The sequence below is a fragment of the Notamacropus eugenii genome, chromosome 6 (genome assembly GCF_028372415.1).
Source record: "Notamacropus eugenii isolate mMacEug1 chromosome 6, mMacEug1.pri_v2, whole genome shotgun sequence".
NCBI classification, from domain to species: Eukaryota; Metazoa; Chordata; class Mammalia; order Diprotodontia; family Macropodidae; genus Notamacropus; species Notamacropus eugenii.
In genome coordinates, this window is record NC_092877.1 from 329,518,357 (window position 1) to 329,541,986 (window position 23,630).

General features: G+C 38.7%; 1 long non-coding RNA gene across 2 annotated transcripts in view; it reads right to left on the reverse strand.

Moving 5' to 3' along the window:
- Nucleotides 1–6,234: 6,234 nt before the first annotated feature.
- The window catches only part of LOC140509954 (uncharacterized), a 32,741-nt gene continuing 15,345 nt past the window's right edge, over nucleotides 6,235–23,630 (reverse strand). Inside the window, exons 1-4 of one of the 2 annotated variants that reach the window (XR_011969018.1) lie at nucleotides 20,482–20,719; nucleotides 16,312–16,425; nucleotides 9,908–10,057; nucleotides 6,235–6,798 (exon numbers count right to left, since the gene is read on the reverse strand). This is a non-coding gene — a long non-coding RNA (uncharacterized lncRNA). Of the gene's footprint in view, nucleotides 6,799–9,907; nucleotides 10,058–16,311; nucleotides 16,426–20,481; nucleotides 20,720–23,630 lie in introns of those variants that run through there. The other variant, XR_011969017.1, reaches the window with a different exon arrangement.

A 23,630-nucleotide genomic window follows, 5' to 3' on the forward strand; every position in this document is an offset into this window, starting at 1 on the left:
CGGCTCAGTTCCATTTCCTGACTGTCCCCCACCCCAAATACTGCTATTCACTCTGTATATATTTTTTATTTACTTGTGTGTACATGTTGTCTTCTCCCTTCCCCAGGTTAAACCCTTGATGGCAGGGTCTTTTTGTTTCGTTTGTTTTTGTATCTCCAGAACCGAGTTTGGCAGAATAATAAGGTTAGGGATTGAAATTATGATTTTAAATCATTGGTATAAGGAACTTCTTGAGGAGGAAATTCTCTTCACCAATGCACCTCGTCTGTAATTTATAGTCTTAGAATCTGGAGAGGTGAGATGATTTGCCCAGGGTCCTAAAAAGTAGTATAAATGTCAGAAGCAGAATTGAACTCAGGGCTTCCTGGGTCAGAAAACAACATTCTATCCGCTCACTACCCCACGTCCTCTGTCAGGCACAGAGTAGGCACATCACAAATGTTTGTTGATTGACTCATTGCTTAGTAGTGGTTCTCAACAAATATATCTTCAGCAAGCCAAGGAAGAAAGAGAGGCAGTGTAGTATTATGTAACTACTTCATTTGGAGTCAGAAGACCTGGGTTCCAGGGCTTATCCTTTTACTGGGCAGTCAAGTTACTGAATCCCCCTGGGCCTCCCTCTCCATATTTGTAAAGTGAAGGGGCTGCATGAAGGGAAGAGGTATTTACAGAAATAAATGATGTTAAAACAAAAGACGTCATCAATAAAGCGTCTTTTAAAGTAATTGAATAAAATTAAGGAGTTGGGTGACCCCTTTAGAACTCTAAATGAGCTAGATGACCAGAAATATGACCTCTAAAGCTAAGCAATGACCATTTATGTCTACTCATGCAATTTCTGAGCATCTTTCATTGGGTTTCTAAAGTATATTGTTGTGATAGAGACAGGCTGGTATGGTTTTTATGGATGTCATTAGCAAGTGCCCATGGGCAAACTTAGACTCTGAGTCTCTACTTTCTTCATCTTTAAAATATGCATTACAATGTCAGTAGTCAATACTTACTGTCCAGGGTAATTGAGGGAGGGCAATTATCAAATAGATTTATAATAATAGATTTATAAATCTTATATAAGTGCTATATAGATAGATATCTGTAGATTTTATGTAGAGAGATATAGGTATATCTCTATAGATTTTATATCTCTATATCTATAGATATATATCTATATCTAGAGATTATAGCTATCTAGAGATATAGATTTTATATATTATATATAAATTATGTGTATACACATATTATATATATATACATATACACACAGAGCTTCTTCAAAGAAATCTAACAATGTGTTATCACTCCTACCATATGTATTATCATTTTATCGTATCATACATTAACATGCATTATCACCCTCATCAGCCTGTCAGACCTTCAAACCTGTGAATGTTTCTGGCAATACAAAATAGTAGTTCTTTGCAGAATGAACCAGGAAATCAGGGCATACAAGGCATACATCTGCTCTACACACACACACACACACACACACACACACACACACACACACACTCCTGCTCCTTCTTTATAAGTCCCCACAAGCAATGTTTTATAATTAGTAGCATCCTTACATGCATGCACCCACATGTCTCCCCTTTATAGAGGAGAGCTTTGATAAAGAAGTTAAATGACTTCTCTGAATTTTCTTGGGATGTTAATGGTAGCTCTACTGATTTTTGTTTAGAGCAGGAAGGATTCTTGGCCTTGGGGAGTCATAATATGACCATTTTATCACATTCTTCCTACCTTCACTCCCTCTTCTTCCTCTCCTCTCTTGCTTTCCCCCCTGAAGACTGCATGGAATTTTAGAAGATTAATCAAATTTTCATTTTCCATAATTTTACAGGACACTTTGAAGTTACTAGATTCATCCTGGGGAGAAGTAAAAATTGGCAGACCATTCTTTTTCCATTGGAACCAAGTTATGTTTTACTAATAGGTCTTCTGTGACTGGATATCAGACTGATGTGAAGGGAGAGTAATAAAAACAGAAAGCATACACATGGGGAAAAGGGGGGGGGGGGAACCCAACAACCAGGAAAGAAAAGAAAATCAAGGAAACAGATGGCATTCTTCTTCTTGCCATCTGCTTTTGGGGCTGGTGTTCCTGTGGACACTCAGCCTGGAGTCTGTCCTGATGCTATAGGATGGGGACCCAGGGCGGCCAAAAACTCATATTAAATTAAACACTTAAAATTTAAGTGATTCCCTCCTAAGCAACACTCCTGTGAGGTAGGTCATGAAAGTGTTAGCTCCATTTTCTAGATGACGAAACTGACCTTCAGTGACTTGTCCATGGTGACACAGCATTTCTCAGTCCTATCACATTAACTCAGTTCTCCTAACTTTAAGCTGGATACTCTTCTCACTTATGTCAATAGTCCCTGCAAGTAGTCATGAGAACCAAGGCTGACCAAAAGTGAAAAGATTGGTGGTATAAGGAGTTGGAGCGGAATGGTAATTAGAGTTGGAATGGAGCAAAAGCATCACGGACAGAGTGCCAATTAGGAAGCACTATGTGAGATGCTGGACCTGAAATCAGTAAGCCCACTCCCCAAAATAGCTGAGTGACCCTGGGCAAGTCACTTATCCTCTGCCTCATTTTCTTCATTTGTAAAATGGGGATAATCATAGATTATCATAAATAATATTTATTATTATATGTTAGTATATATAATAACTACCTCACAAGGTTGTTGTAAGAAGGGGATGAAATCGTTTATAAAGTTTCAGCTATTATGATTCATCAGCAATTAACCAGAATATTATAATTACTTATTAACATAATAATGATAGCTAACATTTATTTAGAGCTTACTGTGTGCCAGACACATTGCTAAAAGATTGATAACTATTATTTGAGTTGATCCTCACGACCCCGGGAAATAGGTGCTGTTATGATCATCCCTATTTTCCAGTGGAGGAAATTGAGGCAAATGGAGATTTAGTGACTTTTCTAGGGCCACACAGCTGTTAAGTGTCTGAAACCAGATTTGAACTCAGGTCTTCCTAACTCTAGGCCTAGTGCTTGATCCGTCATGCCACCTAGCAGCTATCATTATTATTCTAGGTCTGGACTTTGGGGTCAGTTGGGCACAAGACTAGAAGAGTGGCATGAAAGGTATTGAAAATGAAAGCCTTGCTGAGGTATGACAGAGCACCAAATGACTCACAACTCAACCATCCTCAACTCAGAGAGAGTAACTCTCACCCCAAATTAACGGAGATCAAAAGAGGTATCCCAGCCTCACCTAGTCATGGCATCAGTCAGGAAACAACATTAATGTTTACAATGTGCAGAGCACTGTACCAAGTCGTATAGAAAGGATACCATTCGCCTTCCCCCCCCCAAAAAAAACAACCTTAGAGAAAACCACACAAAACTATTTCAAAAATACAAATTAATGTATCAACAAATGAGATTTGTTCAACAGGCCCATCAAGGATGGCTACCTAGAGGAAGTATATTTTAGGCCAGGTTTTGGGAGATTTTAGAGAAATGAATCAGCTCATCACAGAATCTCTGTCCTGAGAACTTTGCTATAAAAACCTTTGAATTATACTGCAAGAATGGATTCAGTAGGTATGTAAATCAGCTATTCAAGGCTGATTAATTCCAGGAGGTCTGTGAACTAATAGGCTCTGAAAATGCCTCCAGTTCTCCACTCTCACGATATCTACTTCAATTATGAGTCAATGATGAGCCCTGGATTACAGAGATGGGGAGGATGGCTATCTCTAGAACAAGAAAGTAGAATCATTTCTGAGAAGTCTCTCAAGTCTGGGCTGGCCCATTCCAGGTAGATTCCTGGGTGTCAGAGAAAGGGCTTTCAACCTATAGAAGCCAGAGATGTGCACCTGGTGTGTAAATTCAGGACAGACAGAGTAGTTTTAATATATGAACTTATTAATAGTAATAATGCTTCTATGTGGTGCATGCCCCCACCTAGGATTTCCTTTGGAATCTTCTGAATTTGACTTTCAGACAGGTCACCTGAGAGAAACTGAGGTAACCAACAAGCATTTTGAATATATTTAGTAATTTGATTTAACATGTATTTATTATGCTGCTAGGGGCAGGTAGTACAAAGACCAAAAGGAAAAACCATCTCTGCCTTTAAGAAGCCTACATTTTAACAGGAGATGTGCTATGTAAACACCTAAGCATAAGGTAACTGGGGGAAGGCAAGATGGCAGACAAAAAGACCAGGAAGAGTTTCCCATAGGATATGACTCCTGAACTGAACTTTGGCGAAAGTCAGGAATTTCAAGAGTCAGAGATAAGGAGGAAGGGCTTTCCATGTATAAAGATAGCTTGAGCAAAGATGAAGAGGTAGAAAGAATGCCAGTTTTGGACAACAACCACTTGACCAGTTGGTCTGAAACAGAGAGAACATGAGGAGTAAAATCTGGAAATGTAAGATGGAATCAGATTGTGGTGGGGCCACAAGAGAGGAATTAGTATTTTTATCTTAGAGGAAACAGAGAGAGAGACTTTGAAGGCTCCAGAAGAAGTTGGCGGGGGGGGAGGCAATAGTCTAACCTCAGGAAGATTATTTTTGCAACTGTTTGGAATATTAGAGAAGGGCAAAACTGGAAGCAAGGAGACCAAGTAGGAGACCATTTCTGTAGCGATTGAGGTGAGAGATGCACACGTCAATAGAAAGGGGACAAATTCTAGAAATGTTGTAGAGATATGTTGAATCAAACAAACTTGGCAACTAATAGGATAAGAGAATCTAAAGGAGAGGGAAGGGTCAAGGATGACTGTGGGTGATTGAAAAGATCAGTGGTGCCCTCAATAGAAATAAGAAAGTTTGAGAAAGGGGGCATTTTTGAGGGAAGGTGGAAGGTGGTGAGTTCCAATTTAGATGTGTACAATTTGAGATGCCACGCAAATGTGGAAGTGTAGATATCTAACAGGTAACTGGAAATGTGGGACAAGGATTCAGGAGAGACTAGGACTGGATAACCAGAATTAGGAGTCATTATGTGGAGATGAACATAGAATCCACGGGAGCTGATAAGATCCCCAAGAGAATGTAAAGAGGAAAGAGAGCCCAGGAGAGCGCTTTGGTGGATACTCACATTTAGAGGTTGGAGATAGATAAGGATCTTTCAAAAGTGTTAGACAGGAAAGAAGGATAGAACAGTGTCTTGACAACTGAGGGAGGAGAGAATATCCAGGAGGAGAAAGTGGTTATTGAAGCTGAAATATGTAGAGGTCAAAAAGGACTGAGAAAGACCTTTTGCTTTAGGAATCAATAAATCTTTGGGAATCCTAGAGAGCCTAGTTTTAATGGGAGGGTCAGAGATCAGACTGAAAGGGGTAGAGAAGTGAGTGGGATGTGAGGAAGTAAAGGTGATGTGTATAGATGACTTTTTCTAGGATTTTGGTTAGGAAAGGGAGGAAAGCTATAGGATTTTAGTTTCAGGGGAGCTAGTAGATTAGGAGAAAAAGACAGAAATAGAAAGAGAGATGATAATCAGAATACATGCCATCTTGAGGTAAGGGGAGGGGAAAGATAGGGAAAAAATTTGAAATTCAAAATCTGATGGAAGAGAATGTTGAAAACTAAAAAATAAAATAATTAATAAAAAGAATAGGAGTTAAAAAAAAGAAAGAGAGAGACAAAGAGGGAGTGAGAGAAGAACATTTGAAGGGTTAAGCCCCTGGAGGAACTGGTCAAGGATTCAAGAGTTGACTTTCGCAAGGCAAAGAGCTACTTCCTCTTCAGAGAATGGAGCAAAGTATGAGAGAACAGTGGGTGATGTAACATAAGTAAATTTACAGTACTATGAACCCCAAAGAGGATATAAATGGGATTCCAGCCCAAGCCTAGCATTAAGGTCCAAACATCAACAAGGAAGTCATTGAAACATGGATAAGTCTGGAGCTTCTCTATGCATCTCATCCATGTTTGTTTGGCTCCCACTCAAGCGAGCAGTCCAAGAAATTCACGTTAACTTCTACGGAGCCTTACTACCTTAGGTCAGTAAACCTCAGGCACTGTCTGCCATGCTATCTCTGTCATCGCAACCTGGTCCTTGAAGATACTTGGCTTTGGAGGTCCTTGGCATAGGAACCTCAACCATTTATCCTGAAGATAGTTTTTGAATCCACCATTCTCCCAGACACTTCTGTTTTACTTCTCAGGAGTGTGATAATAAATGTTTAACAACCAAATCTCTGAAAAAATGTACCTAGGACGCTCTTTTAATTTTAACCTGCAATTATTAATATTTTCTTCATCTCTTCATTAAGTCTAGATAGTCAACAAAACAATAAAGTGTATATTGAATTGTAGCATTTGCTCATTTCCAAGGTGTAACTGCTCTCATTGAAAATTTGTCAACTCTCTGGTTTCTGCTTTGTCCTGTACATCCCCGAGACTCCTTTTTCCCTTTCTTTCCCTTCTGTTTCAGCCATGTACCTTCAAGCCCATAGCATTCTGGGAAATGTAGTCTTTTTCTACCATAGCCACATTTCCACAAAGGAAAGTCATTCAGTTTTATATGATTCAATTAAACAAATGTTTATCAAACACCTACAACATACAAGGTGCTGTGCTAGAAATGAATACAGAGATCAAAAATAGCAGACCTGGCTCCCAAGTAGTTTATAATCAAGTAGGAAAGTCAGAATGAACTTATAGGCTTTTGACTAAGCGCTTACTTGAGGGCTATGTCACATCTTTCCATCTGGTGGTGGAAAGAACTTTCCATATTTCCACCCTTCTTTGTTTCATGCTGACATCAACATTTTGCAAAGTCCAAGCCATGAGAACAGGTGCCACAGAGCTAAATGAATAGCAAAACAAATTGTGAGTTTCTAGAATGTCATAGGATTTAGGCAATTTAGACAATGCAGTAAGTAGAAAGGAAATCTTCTGGGTCTTGGGATCTCTTCCTCCAGTTTCTCAGCTCCTTCTTCACACTAATAATCATAGGCAATATTCTCAATAAGAGTCATGGTGGGTCATTTTAGCGTGGCCAGCTTTGGTCACAGCAAAATCTGAGTTTGAGTTAAGAGTGTTCTGGAACCATCTTGGTTAGCATTTACCCTTCAGAAAATTGGCAGAATCAAAGCTTGCTTGTTTTTGTTTTGTTGACCATCTAGACTTAAGAAAATGATAGAGAAAGTGTCAATAAGGCAAATTAAACTTCCAAGTGTGTCCAGAACACATTTTTTTTTCTCTAGTGAACCCATTGTTAAACATCACAATCCTGGGTCAAGTCCTACTTCTCATATATACTGGTTGCATGTCATGCCACTGAATTTGGATGACTCTGGAGGACAGCCTGAGGCTGATGATTTTACACAGCCCTGCCTCACACAAATCCAGTTGATTAGCAAGTCTATCTTACCCTCCTGATGTAACTGGTCCTCTTTGAAAAAGAAGGGCCAACAAGTGGTTGCATCCCTTGAGGCAAATCACTTAACCTCTAAGTGTTCCAATCAACTCTCTAAGACTAAAAGCTATAGAGGAGTAGCCCTATTAGCATTGGTGAAGAAAGTCTCCACATTGGGAGTTCCCCACACAAATGAAATCTCAGGTTCAGACCCCCTTCCCCCAGATTTCTCATTGTGGCTGATATTTATATAAAGCTTTAAGGTTTGAAAATATTTAGAAATATTGTCTCATTTTATCCTTACAATGTCCTGTGACGTAGTGTTTTCATTATTGTTCCTATTTTATAGATGAGAAACCTGAGGGGGAGAAAGATTAGATGACTTGCCCCAGGTCCCACAGATAGTAACTGTCTGGGGCTGGATTCAAACTCAAGTTTTCTTGACCTCAAGTCCAAGACTTAATGCCACCTAGCTATATGAGCCTTCAGCTGCTTAGAAAGAGGTCCCTTTAATAAAACACTAGCTATGGTTCTAACCTGGAAATGGATCACCTCTGTTTATTCCTTGGTAAATAAGTAAATACTTTTTCTAGGCTTGTGTTAAGTACTTCAAACAGTGCCTGGCACATATTGGAGCTGTATAAATGCGCTATTTCCTATTCCCTTTCCCCTTACTGTTAAGGTAGGTATCTGTGAAGTGGGTACATGAGTAATCAATCCTTAACTCACACAGATGTTATTTATAAACTATTGTTGTTGTGTTTGTCCTTCGTTCTCCAAGAGGACCATAACATCAAGATGATGACATGACTTGCATTTGACTTGGATTTGAGTGAAGGAGGGCTGTGCAAGGTCACCAAGCTCACTTTCTTCTCCTGAGTCATCTGGGTCCAGTGGCTGGATATTCATCAGGATGGCTGAACATGGCCCAGGATGCAATGGGAGACCCTGGCCCTTTCAGGCTGAGGTCCTGTGGCATATTCACTTTGAGTGAGATACACCCATTCAATGAATAGGCTTCTTTAAGTAGCTACTCAACTATTTATAAATTATAATGATTCCCCAAATCACCAAATGTCAAGGTTGAAAAGGGACTTCAGAGCCTAGCATCTAGTCCAACCCACACCTAAGCAAGAATCCCTCCCCTCCATCCAGACAATATACTGGACAATTGGTCACCTTGCTTTTGTTTGAACACCTCCATTGATGAAGAACTCACTACCTCCTGACCTAATTCATTCCACTTTGGAATAGCTCTCATTGTTAGGGAATTTCACTCCCTTACATTAAGTCTTAATATGCCTCTGTAGCTTTCAAACACTGCTGCTAATTCTGTCCTTTGGGGCCCAGAGAACAGATCCAAATCCCCCTTCCACGAGACAGCATGTCACATGTGTCTCTAACACTAAGACAGCTAACTAGCTAATTGTGAACCTTAACTCAGTCAGGGAACCGAATTTAATCTGCAACTCCACCCCCATCCCCATTCAGAGTAAATCCAGGGGTCCTTTATGAGAAGTCACCTGACTTCCAATCCAACACCCCCTCTAGTGCTCCAAAAAACCACGCATTTTGGACAGTGGTAAAAGATTGAGGGGAAATTGAGGGTGGAGAAGAATGGTTTTTGTCCCTAAATATCTAAAGCTAAGAAACATTGAGAACCACTTAGGTAGAACACATTCTTCCAGATGATTATGATGTAAGGTCAAATCAGGGGAGATTATCCCCATCCTTTCCCCTCATTTTACTGGATTTGCCCATGTCACCTAAGAAGATTAATTGAATGTAATGAATTGGCCTATTTTGTATACCTAATCTCATTCCTTTCTTTAGAATCCTGACCTCTTTCTGCTCATGGTCTCCTCCCTGTTTGTCTTTCCTTCCCTTCCCCTTTCTTCTTCCCTGTTTCTTCCTCTTTCCCACCCTCTCTCACTTTCTCCTTCCCCTCATAGGTAAATGTGAGTGCTCAAAAGGATAATTTGAGGATAAGGTAAAATGAACATATTTAATATTAAGGAATTTGTGATCTCAAGATGTCTGTAGTCCCTCCACTGATCCTGATTGTAAATTATCCATGCCCACCCACTCTGTCATTCTTGCCCCATAAGTTTGCCCTAGGGGGTCAGTGTTTATATTCTGGGAACCTCCGTCTCCTTCTCTTGACTTTATGTGGCTGCTAATGAAGCATGCAGGATGTCCCTCCATTTATATCCCTTTTTCTCTATACATGATCAATCCATTTCTCTTCCCAGTTATCCATTTCTTTGATGCATTCCATTTCTCCTGAGCAATTCTTTATTTGTATCATAGTCTGCTCTGTTTGTAATGCAATTTGCAGCCTATTCCCCATCCAGCAGGCACCTCACTCCCTTTTGGGGTTCTTCAACTTCAATTCTGTTTATTAGGAGAATGTTGGTGTTAAAAAGATGGGCCCCTGCTTCATGGCAAAAGACCTGGGCCATTCTACAAAAGTCATCCAGTCATCCACTTGTGAAATTGAAGTTATTAAGAATGAATACAAAATAAATGCCACTAAGTAGTGGGAGGAAGAACCTACCCTAAGACATGATGCGCAGGTAGCCCAGAATCATGCCAGGCTGCCAGGAAAAGCCAGATTGGAAGCAAAGCTTTTGTTCATCTTTGGGGCAGAACTTCAGACGAAGTTATCAGTCTCACTCTTTCCTCCAGAGTCTGTAATGCACAACGACTACAAAAAGATAAAAGAACAATCAGATAGAACTAATCATTGTATAATTAGAATGACCAAGTTTGACTCCAGATGATTGTAGAGTACATGCACATCTTCATATTGCAGTGGTGGGGAACCACAAGTGAGAATTCTCAGTTTGCATTATTTTGAGTTTCATGAGTTGAATGGGTGTTTTTATTTCATTTCACTCCTGTTCTATCTTTCATTTGTTCATACAAAGCTCCTGAGTATCTACCATAGTAGATACTTGGTGTAGTACACCAAATAATGGTAACAGGGGAAAGATAAAGAAGACACAATCCTTTCTTTTAAAAAAATTTACAACCTGCCTATCAATTGGGGAATGGCTGAACAAGCTGTGGTATATGAATGGAATGGAGTACTATTGTTCCATAAAAAACAATGAGCAGGCAGACTTCAGAAAAACCTGCAAAAACTTGCTTGAACTGATGCTGAGTGAAGTGAGCGGAACCAGGAAAACATCGTACACAATAACAGTAAAATTGTGGGATGGCCAACTTTGATAGACTTAGCTCTTCTCAGCAATACAATGATCCAAGACAATTCCAAAAGACTCATGATGGAAAATCACAGCCAGAGAAAGAACTATGGAGTCTGAATGCAGATTGAAGCACACTATTTTTCCTTTTTGTGTTTTTTCTTTCTTGTGTTTTTTCCCTTTGGTTCTAGTTCTTCTTTACAACATGACTAATGGGAAAAAATGTTTAATATGATTATACATGTATGGCCTATGTCAGATTGCACACCATTTTAGGGAGGGGTTAGGGAAGGGGGAGAAAACTTAAAATTCAAAGTCTTATAAAATTAAATACTGAAAACTAAGAATAAGCATTTTTTAAAAAGAAGTTTACAACTAGTAACATCTGCCCACAAATAACAATTACACAATTCAGAATGAAATTAAGCAGAACTGTGTAGATGCACAAAGGAGATCATAAAGGGAACTGGAAATTCAGAGGAAGGAAATATCTTCAGCTCTTGCTCAGGGGATCATGGAAGCCTCCATTTCAATTCCACATTTATTACATGTAGTAGGTTGTAGTAGGTATAAATGAATAAATTAAGGAACCATTTATTAAGTGCTTACTACGTGCAAAGCACTGTGCTAATAAGTGCTGGAGATACAAATAGAAGAGAGTCCCTGTGTTAGGAGCAAAGGAGAACCAGGCACATTGTTATTAGAATTTGAGGAAGAGACTACATTTCCTAAGATGGGGGAAGTGGTAAAGGAAGGTTTCACAGAGGAGTTGGCAGTAGAATTGGACTCTAAAGAAAGGCCAGCAGTCCAGCACATGAAGACTAGGCAGGAGAGAGGCCATGCCAAACACAAGAAGACAGTAGGAGATGGGAAAGGCAAGGATGAGAAGGCAATGGATAGTACTTTAATTTGACTGGAAAATACAATTGTGAAGGGTCCTTGAATGGCTAGATCAGGAGTTTAAATTTTAATGGATGAAGTTAAATTTTAATGGGAGAAGTGTCAAACTCATGGCAATACATTGAGGCAGCTAGGTGTCACCACCAACAGAGCAGTGGACTTAGGAGTCAGAAAGACTCATGTTCAAATGTGGCCTTGGACATTTATTAGCTGTGTGGTCCTATGTAATTCCTTAGCCTTTCTCTTCCTCAGTTTCCTTGTCTGTAAAATAGGGATAATAATAGTATCTACCTCACAGGACTGTGATGAGGATTAAATGAGATGGTATATGTAAAATACTTTGCAAACCTTAAAATGCTATATAAATAATAACTCATTACTTGAGAAGATTACTTCTCTTATGATATGGGAGATGAATTGTCTAAGAATTATATTGTTAGCTATGGCTTCAGCCAGAAGAGAAGCTGAACCAGTTAAAAGACTTATTTGGAAATTCTGTGTGGTTCTGTGATTTTCTGTCTCCGTTATAAGACTATAGGCTCCTGGAGGGCAGGATTGATATTTTTGAAAGCAGATTGGGAACTGTCCCACTATTTCCCTTAGCAGATGGAGTTGTAGAATGGGCGGCCTCAAGAAGTATTGGATTCCCCTCATGTGAGATTTTAAAGCAAATCTAGATGACCACTTGTAAGTAGGAGAGATCTTTATTCAGGTATGGGTTGGAATAGACGGTCTCTAAGGTTCATCCCAACACTGAGATTTGGACATTCTGATCCTGAGGGTGAGTACAGTGTGAATGGAGAGGAGGGACCAATGACAGATACTGTTGGGTTAGAAACAAGACTTAGCAACACACTGGAATCATGAGAGGTGAAACAGGGAAGAACCAAAGATGGCTCCAACATTATGAGCCTGATGACTTGGCAGGATGGAGATGTTGATCCTCTTAGAACCAGAGCTATTAGAGGGAAGTTTAGAAGAAAAGCTGCTTAATTCAGTTTTAGATTTGTTGAAGTTGAGGTGGGCTGTCTAGGTGGCAATATGCAATTAGTAATTGGACTGGAGTTCTAGGGAGAGGTTCTATATAGGTATAAATCTGAAGGTCATCCAGATAAAGGTGATTGAACAAGTGCTGGTTAATGAACTCACCAAAAGAGATAGTACATGGAGAGAAGAAAAGAAAATGTAGGATAGAACCTGGTTGATTTGACCTTATCCCCTGACAAAGTGCTCTTTGTCCATCATTTTGGAATAGTTCATTCAAATAGCTCTAATTGAAGGAGAACACTGTCTCTAATAATCAGATCCTGAATTGACCAATTTTGAAATTATCGTCATTTCCCCATGAGTCACAAGAAGGCAATACTGTTATTTTAACCCAAATCATGTCTCTCCCTCCCCCACTTTAAGGATTTAATTAACCACTGGAAGCTAGAGTTAAGTGGCTGATTTTAATGCTCAAATACCCAGGCCATATGGAAGTCCACTCTCCTCCTTTTACCCCATTGCCCTGACATGCTATTGGAACTTCTGAGGCTGTGACATCCACTAGATGTTAAGGAGCTATTATGAAGCAAAGCTTCTGCTGCCTTCTGAATGTAATGCAGCTCATTAGAAGCCAGGTGTGTTGAGCACACCCTGTACTCTACAGGACTCTTATGGAAATCGTTCTTCCATGGAAAACTGGCTGGTTCACTTGCTAAAATAGCCTGAAGCAAAGCTGATGGTGAGAAATCATCTTCTCACTTGTTTGGGTAGGGAATTGCTGAAGGAAGACAGGCTTTAGAATTACCAGAAAGGAGCAGCCAGGACATAGCCCTACTCATCACTTTGTTTATGCAAAAACATAAAGGAGCAAACGTGGGCAGAGAAAGAGATTAAACCTGTGATTTCACTGGTTGGGAGAATTTCCAGGTGAGGAAAGTTCCTCTACCAATGCAGGTCAACACCTTCTCTACAATTTATAGTATTATTATAATTATTCAAAATGTAATTTATAATATAACGCAACATAATATAATACAATTACATAATGTAATGTAATGTAATATAATGATATGATATGATATAATATAAATATAACATATAATAATTCATAGTGTTGTCATAATATTATCATTATTAAAGAGTTTCTTAAAGCACTGAGAGGCGGGTCAATTTATCCAGAATCAACCAACCAATTTATGTGAATCCAGATTTTCCTTGATTTGTGGTGGGTTCTCATTGCACTATACCAGGGATGGGGAACCTTTGGCCTTGAGGCCACATGCGGCCCTCTAGATCTTAAAAGTATGACTTTTTGGATTCCCTACCCCTGCACTATACCAACAGTCTCATGCAAACTTAGGAGAAAATTGATAAGATCAGAGAAGAGTAGAGAGGGTAGAATTTAGAAAAGTGGTTAACTGAGTTTGGGGAAGCAGGAAGGAAAAAAGAAATTTTTGCATAGGTGGCCCCCAGGCATTGGAAGGCAAGCTATTTACCTACTCACTTGGCTGGCCCCCAGTAGAATTGTAAAGTTAATAAAGTCTATCTTTGACATTCTCTTACATTCCTCTTCATGGTCTCCTATCTCTCCTCCTGCCAGAAATGATTTCTCTCTTCTCAACAGACAGAGTTTCACATTCTAGTTTACACTACTTTTTTGTCCTCTCACTTCTTCTTTCAAAAAAGATTTTAAGTTTCTTAAAGGCTGGGATTGTATTTATTGTGTTCTGCCAACCCATCTCCCTCCCAGCCTAGCAAAGCATCCTGAACGCAGCTCCTATTTAACAAATATTTGTCAAATGAGTGAATGAATAAGGCACATGTAGACAAACTCTAACGAAAGTTAATTAGATTTTAGAAACCATGTGATTTGGTGATACAGTATTATAAGGAATAGTAAATATAATATTATAAATGGATAATTGGTTCAAAAATATTGTCCTGGAATTTTGCAGTGCTCTCTGGAGAGTTCACCATTCTCTTTCCAGTCACCCAGGTTGATACTCTCAGAATCTTTCTTGATTCTGAACAGGATATTGGGGAGGCACAGGATCCTTTGGCATAACAGGGCAGCTGAATGATACAGTAGATAGAGTGACAGTCTTGCAACAAGGAAGACCTGAGTTCAAATCCTGCCTCCATTACTTACTAGCTATGAAATCATGGGCAAGTCAGTTAACCTCTCAATCTCAGTTTTCTCATCTGTAAAAAGTACCTGCTTCACAGGGTTGTGAGGACCACATGTGATAATATATGTAGAGTCCTTTGCAAATCTTAAATTATCTAACTATTATTAGTAGTATTTACCATTCTTGATGCCATCAAATAATTAATTAATTAATTAATTACCATCTGGTTAATTTCTGGTTCATCAATGGCCTTTCTAAAAGGTCAGATAATTCTGCTACAATTGTCTGGAACCAGAGAATATGGCAGGGAGAATCAGAAAGAGTTCCATAGGAACCTGGTTGACTTCTTCTCACCTTTCATCATGGAGATGGAATTTCAGCAATTATTCAGTTCCATTCTCCATCACATTGGAAATTTTCAAGCAAAGAAAGAACAAGCACTCACTAGGCGTGCTGCTGTTGGGATTCATTATCCTGAATGAGTTGGACTAGATGGCTACTAAAGTCCATTCACGTTCTGTGGTTTTTATCATCAATGAGCTATGGTTAGCCATGGACTGAAAGAGCCAACTTATTCATAGATTCTATTGAAAGTTGGCTCTCCCTGATGAGTTTTAGAGACAATATAAGATCTTGGCTTATGACTGATTTGGGGAGACTTTTGATGATTGGCTCACCTTCACAAGAAGCACCTAAGAGTCTGACCAATCCTGCCTGCTGGTGAGAACAAGTTATTACTTTATAATAACCCAAGTTAAAAAAATAAGTATAGGGCATCTCCTTAAAACTTAGATATCTCCTGTATGGTTCTAAGCACTCTTGCTCCCAAACTCAAGCTATCATTTTTCTACATTAGGTATTGAGAATTCATACTGAGACATTCAGATATTAAAAAGCATTTGGTCTAACATATGACTTAAAGCTATTAGTAGATGCTGTACTAAATTCCTTATTTGCCCCTATAGATTAGTTATAATTTGATAACATTTTATCCAATTTACCAAAAAGGGACATGAATAAAAGAGAAAGTGCTATGATGAAAGAATAAAAAAATGAAACTGAAGATAAATAATGAGAAGTTCAAGCCTCTCTGAATTTCCTGGGCAGGATAATCCAAGCTAAATAAATATTTACCATAGCTTTGCTCTTGTTGAAATTCTCAAATTCTAAAACATGTTCTTCCTCTTAACTCTCTCCTGTCCCCCACCCCCAATGAAAATACATGTGATAGTTTATTTTCTCAGTGAAGAGAAGGTTGGAGTAAGTGGCCCCTACTCTTCCTTCAGAATGGTAAGTGAAAATTCTAGTGTCTGAGTTGGGTTTTGGGGGGCGGGGGGGGAGAAAGAGGGAGATGAGAAAGAGATCCCAGGCTGCAAAGCACGTCAGTCAAGTTAACAGGAATTTCTAAAATGCTTACTATATGCCCAGCACTGCACTAAATACTAGAGCCAAATGTGCATCCTCCATGTCAAACCTATGTCAGTGATTTTGAAAGGAAGCTTACCCACTTGGATGTTGACTCCCAGGGGAAAAGTCCTAATGTCCTCATGCAAGTGACACATCTGATTTTCTGCTCCTAGTTCACCTCTACTCCAAGTTTTTGGGGATTTGAGTCCTGGCCCTTAGATCTCGATCTAAGTCATTAGGTCATGCCTTATCTAATCTCTCTTAGATCATCATATCATTCTCATTTTACAGATGAAGTCATTGAAGTTCAAAGACATTAAGTGACTTACCAAGGTCGTACAGATGAAAGCTGGCAGAAGTGGGATTCAGTTCTAGGCCCTCTGATGCCAAATCCAGTTTTTATTTTTCCATGCTGCTTCTAGAGGTCTCTTGGTAGATAGGAACTGCCACATGTAAGGACAGTTCAAAGTATAAGTTAGGTTTGCTTTGCGTGTTCTCTTGTTTCTTTTTCTACTCTAACAGTGGTCCCCTTCTCCCTCCTGGCACTGAACAATGAAGACTCAGCTGCCCAATTTCAGTTGGGCAACTAAGCCCATTCTCTCCTCTCCTCTCCTCTCTCCACATGGGGTATCATGCCTTTACCTGAGGATGTTCTGCCCAAAGGAAAGTAAATTTTGATGGCTAGGTCCTCATTGGGACAGCTCTGACTACTCACAGGTTATGGTTTGGCGTTTGTTCTCAAAAAAGACTATGACATTAGGAAATGGATGACCCAACTTGCAATTGAATTGGATTTGAGCGAGGGAAGGCTGTGCAGTCACCAGCCTCACTTTCTCCTCCTGAGTCCTCTGGGTTCAGCAGTCAGATATTGATCAGGATGATTAGAGATGGCCCAGGATACAGTGGGAGGCCCTGGCCTTTTTAATCTAAGGTCTTTTGAGGCTTTCACTTTGAGTGAAGCAATGCCCATTCAGTGAATAGGATTGTTCAAATCTAACTCAATTACAAATCATGTCATCATCTTTCTGATGTCATTCTCCTCTTAGAGAACAAAAGACAAACCACAACCTGTAAATAATCCAAGCTGTCTCTATGGGGACCTAGCTGGCCAGTTCCAGTTGGGCAACTCAACTGGTACTCTCCTCTCTTCTCTTCTTCCATCCCCACATGGAGTATCATGACCTTACCTGAGGGTGTACTGCCAAAAGGAAGGTAAATATTGATGGTCTGCCTAGTTATCTTGGGATTTATTTCTTAAAGACCATACCTTAAAGCCAATTCACTCTGGCTCTCCTTGATTGGACAATAATAGATCACTGCCCAAGCAGAATGAATGTAAATTCACTGTAAATTGGCCAGCAACCCTGAGGGTCTTCCCCTCCCAGTTTGATTATTTCTCTTTCCCCCTCTCATTAAAAGGGTCATCCATAGACTCACTTCTTAAACAGGCCTATTCACTGAATTCTCAATAATCAGCTTCATTTCTATATAATAATTATAAACTCCAAGAAAAAATAACAGGAAGAGAAATACAATTTGAAATTCAAAATGCATAAAATATTTGGGGATCATCTACCACACTCACAAAAGTCTTGTATAAATTCAATTATAAAGTGCTCCTTAAAGAAATAAAGAACACTTTAGATAGCTGGAGGAATATTTAGTGCTCATGGCTTTGTCAATATAATAAAAATGGCATTACTACCAAAGACACTCCTACCCCACATCTTTGTAGACGTGAGATGTCCACAGGCGTTGTACACTGCACACATTTCAGATTCCTTCAATCTGTTGATCAGTTATACTGATTTTTCCTCTTTTTGTTTATCTTTAAAAAACTACATTTATTACATGGGATAGCTCTCTGGAAGTAAGGTAGAGATACTGGGGAAAATTATAGTGACATTAAAAAAAGATATCAATAAAAACTTGAAAAAGAAATATTTTTGGAACAAGCAGATATCATTCTTTCAAGCCATAGTAAAGACTAAAAATTGGTACATGCCAATGGATTTGTTGAATGCAATCAGAAGAGTTTTACTTCCATATAGATACCTTAATATGATTAAGATCCAAGAGTATAATCAAAAAGCAACACATCTCTATACTACAAATACAGAACTCAAAAGAGCATTGAGAATTCAACAGATAAACTGTAATTAAACCAGAGCATTATCCTACATATACTAATGCCCATTATTTCCTGAATTGATTCAGAAAAATTGAAGAATAACATAGATATCACTACATCAAATACTTATGATTTTTAATCTACATGGAATGAAAAACTTTCAAAATGTTGGCCTATAGTAAATGATGCTTTTTAAAAAATATATACATATATACGTACACAAATATATGTTTTTCAATTGTGTTTGATTCTTTGTGACCCTATTTGAGGTTTCTTGGCAGAGATACTGGAGTGGTTTGCCATTTCTTTCTCCACTTCCTTTTACAGATGAGGAAACTGAAGCGAACAGGGTAAAAAGACTTGCTCAGGATCTTACAGCTAATAACTTGAACTCAGGAAGATGAGTGTTCCTGATTCCAGGGCTAACACTCTATCCACTACACCAACTAGTTGGATGGGGAAGCCCCTCTCATCCTGTCTACTTCTGGAGGTATCCTGAAGAATCTTTCAGTGAGCTTACTGAATATGAATTTGCACAGCACTATTTTTATTCATTTACCAAAAAAGCTGTTATTTTATCTACCTGCACAATAGTACACAGATATAGTGACATCACAGGACTTTTTCTCTTTGAATTTTATTGGAAAAGATGGAAACAAGATAATTAATGCTAACAAGATAAAGTATTTGGGGAGGTTTGCCTTTCTCTTTAAGGCCAATATTAGGTTCCCTTCAGTCAAAGACAATTTTAAATACTGCCTTCTTCATAAGGACTTTTCCGTGCCTTCTACTTCCCCAACATCTCCCTATCCAGACACCTCTTTCTTCCTAGAACCATCAGTTTTCTATAACTCCTGTTTTGAAAATGTGTATTTGTTCCAACATGACTGATATTTCAGGGAATAAATTAAGCATAATGAATTTTGAGTTTGCTTATGAGCTATTTTCATCTGTGAGAAATAGCAAGAATGCAGATCCCGCCCTAGTAGCTCACAATGTCTTTCATTATCACTTCCACAAACAAGCATCAGTTCTTCTTCAATGTTTATTATGTATCCTCTGGTGCTGTGGGAGGAGGACTAGTCAACACCAAGGTACTCCAAACCCTTTCCTTCTTCCCCCAAATACAGACACACACACACACACACACACACACACACACACACACACACACACACACACACACACACACACACACACACCCCAAGCCACTTTCCACCATGACTGAGCCCAGCCCCTACATCCCATAGATACCAGCTTTGGAAGTTCAGTGAGCCAGGTCAAAGGCAGAGCATCAGTCTGAGACCGTTATTGTGCAACTATTTATTGTAGAAATGTGAATTTCTTACCCATTTAACATGTATAAAACTGTGTCACTGTTTTCATTAGATTCCTAACTTTTTGTTTGTTTGTTTTTTGGCTTTTTTTTCTTAAAGTTTTATTTATTTATTTTTAGATTTCCACATTCATTTCCACAAAACTTTGAGTTCCATTTTTCTCCCCATCTCTCTCCTCACTCCACTCCATAATACCTTGCATTCTGATTACCCCTTCCCTCAATGTGCCCTCCCTTCTATACCCCATTACCTGCATTTCTTATTTCACAGTAATATGCAATAACAATTCTCAACATTTGTTTCTAATACTTTGAATTCCAACTTCTCTCCCTTCTTCCCTCCCCACCCATCCCCACTGAGAAAGCAAGCAATTCAATACAGGCTATATATGTGTCATTTTGCACAAGATTTCCATAACTGTCATGTTGTGTAAGACTAACTATATTTCCCTCCATCCTGTTCTGCCCCCCATTTCTTCTATTCTCTCTTTTGACTTTGTTCCTCCCCAAAAATGTTTACTTCTAATTACTCCCTCCTCTCATTTGCCCTCCCTTCTATCATTCCCCTCATCCATCCCACTTGCCCCCTTAACAGCTACTTTCCTGTAGTATAAGCTAGATTTCCAGACCAAATTGAGTGAGCATGTTATTCCCTCTTTAAGCCATATGTAAAGAGAGTAAGCTTCACTTTTCCCCTCTCACTTCCTCCCTTGTCTCCTCCTTTGAAAAAGATTTTTCTTATCTCTTTTATGAGTGATAGTTTGCCCCATTACATTTCTCCCTTTCTCCTCCCAATATATTCCTCTCTCACCCTTTAATCTTATTTTTTATAGATATCATTCTGTCTGATTCAATTCATCCTGTGCTCTCTATCTATGTGTGTGTGTGTGTGTATGTGTGTGTGTGTGTATAATCCCTCCACCTACCCAAATATTGAGAAAAGTCTCAAGAGTTACACATATTATCTTTCCATGTAGAAATGTAAACAGTTCAGCTTTAGAAAGTCCTTTATGATATCTCTTTCCTGTTTACCTTTTCATGCTTCTCTTGATTCTTGTGCTTGAAAATCAAATTTTCTCTTCAGTTCTGGTGCGACAGACCTTTTCTGTCAGCCTTACAGGTCACCCTGGGCTGGAAATCTCCTCCACTCTGTCTTTCTGTGGCTTCTACTGCTCTAGAATTTGTTGAGAGTCTTTCTTTACAGATATTTTATGAGCTGTAGGGGAAGAGCTAAAGTATGTATGTCTTTCTACTCCACCATCTTAGCTCCGCCCCCCAGATTCTTAACTTTTTTATGGCACAGTTGATTATGTTCCTACCCCATTTTCCCCCTAAGCCTTATGGTTTTTATTGAGCAATTTTGCATAAGTGTGGTGAGTTTTAAGAACATGTATGTCAAGTTATAGCAGTTATAGCAGAACTAATTGTACAAGCTTTTCTTACTACCCTCTTCATGGTTGTATTGATAAATATTTAACGATTGGCTCCCTGAAAAATAGGACAAACTAATATAAGTTGTATCTAATTTTTTCCATTTACTTTCTAAGTCTTGACAGTCAAAAACAACAAAGCAAACCTTGATTTGTGGTATTTGAAAATTCAATAAATAGCTGTCATGAGCCATCTGAAGCTGGCCCTAGCACACTCTGGAATATTATAATAGCCTCCTGATGGATCTTCCTGCCTCCGTTGTCTGACTAAGAGCAAGCAAAGTGAGATTTTTTGTTGTTTTCTTTTTGGAGTTCAGTTTCCCAGACTCATTGAAAACATCTGAAGGCTCAATCTCCTTTGAACCCTGGTAGTTCACAGCTTTGCTGAGTCACAAGGATTGTGATGCCTTTTAGCTCTGAGCCTGTTAATGGAAAACTATATATACTGGGAGGTTGGTATTTTGCTTTGGGGGTTTGCTTATGAGAAAGATTGTTTGATTCCCTGGATGGGACTCTGAGTAACCTTTTGTTCTAAGCCACCTCCCCCCCCCATCCCACTACTCAGAGGTTTGTGCTCTCCTATCTCTTGGTGTGTGTAGGTGGTTGTATTACTCTGTTCTGTTGAATTTTTGTGCTAGTTTCTCTGCTTGTATTTCAGGGTGTTGACCTTTCCACTGAACTAACAAATGACTTATATACATTTAATTAAAGAATTGTTAACCCCTTGGAAGTGGTCTTTCCTTTATAAAGTAGATCAAAGAACCTGTGCTAGCAGGCCATTCTAGGTGTGCTAGAGTGTTTGCTACTACAGCATCTCTGATACAATGGACAGAAATGAGACCCTTTCCAATCCCTTTCTGCTGCCAGTGTTTTTCTTCTTCCCAAATTACCCTTTTTTAACTTTGTCTATACTTGTACGTATACATTTGAAAGAATGCCATCTTCATGAGGGCAAAGTCTTTCATTATTGTCTTAGGATCTGTAGCTTCTAGCACAATGTCTAGAACATAGAAGGCACTTAATTGATTGTTTTTGATTATTTGTATTTGTACCCAACTCAAGGAAGTGCTGTTAACTCCATAAGGGCAGAGACTTTGTCATATCTAAATTTTGTTTCTTCCCTAATACCTCTCCTCAGGCCTTTAATAAATGCTATTAAATAAATGATGAATCATTCCAGGTACACACATTAGATAACAGAGCCAGCATAACACAGTCAATCAAATCATGCTTCCCCTACCATCAGCCTCTCCCAACCATCTCCTATTGCCCTACTCCCAAACCCAACACTAATATCTCAACAAAATATGACAATAAATATCCAGAATCATAAAGTTTGCCTACAAAATGGATGTTACTTCCATCTTTTAACTGTACTATACCAGTTTCATTCTGTTCCATGTATTTGGTGCTCATTTTATTTATAGCAACACGTAGTTGTTTGATCTCTGTTCAAAGCCTTTGATTTCTTTCTCTTTCAAAGTTTAGATTATGAATTTACAGGAAATGAATATAGCAAAGGGGCATTTTATGGGTGACTTCTGGATATTTTTTCAGTGGTATTAAGGGAAGGCTTGCCCTTTACTTCTTTACAACACTCCTCCCATATCAGATTATCTGCAAATAATCTGATTAGCATGATATCATGGGTATTTTTCCAATTTTTGTGAGGAGTTGTCCTCCTAGTGACCATACCAGCACTTGAAACCAGGAGAGAAGGGTGGGTGAATCTTGCCACTTAGTTAACAAACGAATTAGCAAACTATTTAACCTTTCAGTTTTTGTTTTACCATGTGTAAAAAAGGATTAATAATTCCCATAACATTTAGCTCATCAGATCAAATAAGAGAGTGCCCACTTAGGGCTCTGCAACCTTAAAATGCTATCTGTAAACATGTCACCCATCATCATTATTATCCAGCACTGGTAACCTCAGAGGGCAAGGGTGGCATCAGTCACAATGAACAGCACCTCAACCCAGTTAAGAAGCAGCTTCCTCTGTCTTTAGTGTTGATGGTGGTAGAAGTTAAGGTTTTGCTGACTAATTAAAAAGAAAACAGAACGCAAAAGCCACCAGCTTTTACAAAGCAGATCCAAGCCCTCTTGATAGACCATTCTAACCTGTAGTACCTGTTTTATCCAGTCCTTGGCAAGTTCTTTATGAGAAACAGGTAAAAACCTGTGGGGAGACAGTTGGTCACATGGTTATTTAGGGATGAGGAACTTGACCACCATCTGCCTGAGGTTTTAGTGGAATACTGAAGGGTAAAGACATAATTTAGTTATTTATCAATTTCATCCCTAAAGTGAAATGGATAGAATTAGAAAGGTTAGAAATTATGTGTATGTATGTATGTATGTGTATATGTGTACATATTATATAAATTTATATTATTTAGGTATTTGTATACAGAATATCCTAAAACTCTTAGTACAGTTTTAAGTTTAATGGTTTAGTTTAAGTTATTAAGCTGCTTATAGATACGTTAATATTTACATATTTTATATATATCATATCAAGATCTCTAATCTATGTTTATATCATGTACATATAAGATGCACACATCTAAACATTTTAATTATACATGAATTGTGTGGGATTTTTTATATTTGTATACACTTCATAGACACAAATAATATATCTATATATGCGTCTCGATCATGTCCACACATAACCTGTGCCAATTAACTCAGGAACTATAAGTACTTTCCATGCCCACTCTTGTTGGGGACTGACATATTGGAAACTCC